This window comes from Saccoglossus kowalevskii, chromosome 13 (assembly GCF_978046115.1).
Source record: "Saccoglossus kowalevskii chromosome 13, keSacKowa6.1, whole genome shotgun sequence".
Taxonomy (NCBI): domain Eukaryota; kingdom Metazoa; phylum Hemichordata; class Enteropneusta; family Harrimaniidae; genus Saccoglossus; species Saccoglossus kowalevskii.
In genome coordinates, this window is record NC_140653.1 from 12,727,691 (window position 1) to 12,731,117 (window position 3,427).

Below are 3,427 nucleotides of genomic sequence, written 5' to 3' on the forward strand. Positions count from 1 at the left end.
TACGTATGCCATTATGACTGTCACAATAGATATGCCAGTGGCGGCAGCAATGGGGGGGGGCAGAGGGGCGGTCGCCAACCCGAAAAAAATGTTGGGTGGCGTCAGCCCCCCAAATCAAACTGAAATCCTTTGTGTCAGCAAAATTTGCCCATCAAAATGCAGAAAATAGCATATCATAGTGCCTAGATTTCAGATCTCGCCCCATCGTCCGAATCGGTCCCGTGTTTTCGACCTATAGGCCTCTACACGATACCGTGCGGGATCGCATAGGCTAATTGCAGGTTCGTGGGCATTAGGAGTGAAAAATTTGTTTTGCTTGTTCTTACCCAGGCAGTCTTGGCTAGATAGTGTTAAAATTTCAGAGCATTGTCAATGCGGGAACATACTCAAAAATCGATTTTAAAATATAGGGAACCGAAGCACGCGTATGTGATTAAAAGTCCCTAAATTTTGTTTACGTTGCTCTTTGATTGACAAGTCACTGCTGATGTTATATGTGTTACTCCCTGTCCGCGACCCTGTTTAACTTACCTCAAGCGCTATCAACTAGTCTCGCAAACTACAAAAAAATCAGACAAGACGTAGACGCTTCCAGCATGCAAGCGGAATACAAAAAACATACAGTTGTAAATGATAAGTAAACTTGTTTAAGCTTATCTTGCAACATGTCGACAACTTCTAGCCTGGCATCTTTCAGTGCAATCTGATTAAAATCTGATGTAGTGTACGGGTTTTAATTATTTTGCCTATAAACTTATTTTAATTTTATTTTTTATTACTTTTGTTAATAATGCCTTTTTATTTTATTATTTTACTTTGATTTTGATTTTGTGATTTTTTTTAATTCCGCCCTACCTACATCTGACCCGATGCCTATGTAACGAGATTTCAACGAGGCCCACTATCGACGATTTTAGTCAACGAATCACAGACCTTCTTCTATAGCGCACGTGATGACGTCACCGGGCGGAGTCGGGTGGCAAACACACTCAAATAAAATGGCGGATTATACCGACGTTAGCGACCGAGAATAACACGGTTTTTCGGTAAGTTTATCATTGTCAAATGCAACGAAAGTCATTTTTATGTTAATATTGTGGCTCGAATGGTTCGACTTTAGATCGTTATTTTGCATATTTATTCTGGGAGTGACGATTTTGTTTCCACCGTTTCGACCGAACACGAGTGTCTTTTTCCAGTCGCCTGCCCTGGAGACGGGTGATGTTTTGTTGACGATCGGGCCAACATCGTCTACGGTATTGAAGCCGATATTCATCAAATTGTATCAACATTTTGTACATTATACAATAACTCGTTATTAAGTTAATTGAGCTGATTTGGACTGGAATAAAATATTTTTTATTGGAACACATCGCAATTGATCAGGAAATAATTTTTTGCTCCAATTTTTTGCGTCGATGCCGTGGGGCGGTGACCGTTATACAATTTAAAATCAGTTTGCATTGTTTACTATAGCTGTTTACAGTGTTCTAATCATTATGATTTACTTATTTTTTTTGCTTCCATTCTAGATAATTATGCTCAGTGATGTAAAATTGAAGCGATGACTGACTGAACGAACCTTGGCTGGCGAAGATGTATCTGGAAGTGCACACATTTGTTGGAAGTGAAAAAAATATTCAATGTAATGACAAAAATTGTAAAATGCTGTGGAATTTCTTTTGCAAATAAAAATATACTAGCAATTTTCTATTAATGGTTTATTCAAGTGGGCACAAAGAATGTACAGAAAGATTGCCCGTAGAGGTTGCTACACTGAAAAGTAAGCAACCGACAGCCTGTATAAAAGGGGGGCTGTGATTGGCTGTTACTTACGCGAGATTTGAACGGGACTTATATAGGCGTCGGATCAGATGTAGGTAGGGCGGAATTAAAAAAAATCAAAATCAAAGTAAAATAATAAAATAAAAGGGCATTAATAACAAAAGTAATAAAAATAAAATTAAAATAAGTTTATAGCCAAAATAATTAAAGCCCGTACACTACATCAGATTTTAATCAGATTGCTTTCAGTGCTAAATACATGTATTTTTTTTCACGCATTTTTTTCTCCGAAGGCATTATGAAAACTGACTAATTATACATTTTTTGTTTCACCATTACGATGCAATGGATAAACACCATTGCTGTGCTGTCATCGATAACTAACTTTTCAGTGGCAAAATACACAAACGTAAAATACTCGGTTAATTAAAAATAAAAAGTACCCCGGAAATTTCAGAAACATCGGCAACGAGATGCTGTTTTTAAACACCGCGGAAAAATCACGCACTCTGCGATGATACTTTCATAAAACAGGCATTATCTCCGTTCGTGTTTTCTGGTTGGTCAGAGCAGGGAGCTGCAATCATTACAGCTCCCTGGTCAGAGAGATTGAAAATTAATTAGCTCCCACAGTTTTTGTCAGTTTGTCTTGAGATTTTTACACTATTTTGACAACATCTCTACGAACAAAAGAGTGTCTGGACTTATTTTTAAAGCATTGCATTCTCGGACAATGACATTCGAAGTGTGAAATACTGACCGGGATTGAATATACGGCACGCATCCTGCTTGACAACTTTGTAATATGAAAACAAAACATATTACATATACGCCTGGACGTCCTTTTGTAAATAAAGAACTGATAAACGTTGTATGAAATTTTCACTCAAAATAAACAAGAATTGTGCGAGCTATTTTAGTGGGGATAATGGCTAATTTGCAGAACCATTCACTCAGTAAGAAATTTGCTAATGCTCATAATTAAAATGGCTGTAACAGTTCCAAATTTGAATCTATTATCTTTTTGTAAAAAGTTAAATATAGTGCATAATATGGAGATCCCGTCATTACTTTTTTTTCACCATGTTCCTTTTTGATTATTTATGTACAGCCTTGCTAAATCTTGCTAAATCTCTATATTTTAAAATCGTCTTTTGAGTATGTTCCACTATTCATAATGCTGCGAAATGTTAACAGTCTATAGTCAAGACTGTTTGGGTAATAAAAAGCAAAAGAAAAAAGAAAATTCACTCCCAAGTGCTCACGAAACTGCATCTATACCTTAAGCAGTGAGATCTGATTGGGTGCGCCTCGAAACAAGGCACCCAATCAGCTTGGACATACCAAATTATAAAACAAAATTCCACTTCCTATTTTTGTCGCTAACGAAGACATCCTTCCCATACAAAACTGCGTCGATTGCCTGTACCTGATGAGGTTTGAGGCCACCAACACCGAAAACTTTCGCAATTTTATCATCACAAATATCACGATTCATGGGCGCCGTCATTTTGTTTAAAATGAAACGCCAAAGGGGGATTTGTAACACGCAAACTAATTGGACAATGATTAGCCGCAACTGACTACTGAATGTAAAGTCTACTTGACTTTGTATTCAAAAGAATAAAGATTGTACACAAGG

General features: G+C 37.2%; 1 long non-coding RNA gene across 1 annotated transcript; it reads left to right on the forward strand.

Annotated features, from left to right (window-relative positions):
- The first annotated feature begins 890 nt into the window (after positions 1 to 890).
- On the forward strand, positions 891 to 1,717 carry LOC146735010 (uncharacterized). The gene is made up of 2 exons (XR_014931389.1): positions 891 to 1,046; positions 1,533 to 1,717. It is a non-coding gene; the product is annotated as an uncharacterized LOC146735010 (long non-coding RNA).
- Positions 1,718 to 3,427: the final 1,710 nt, after the last annotated feature.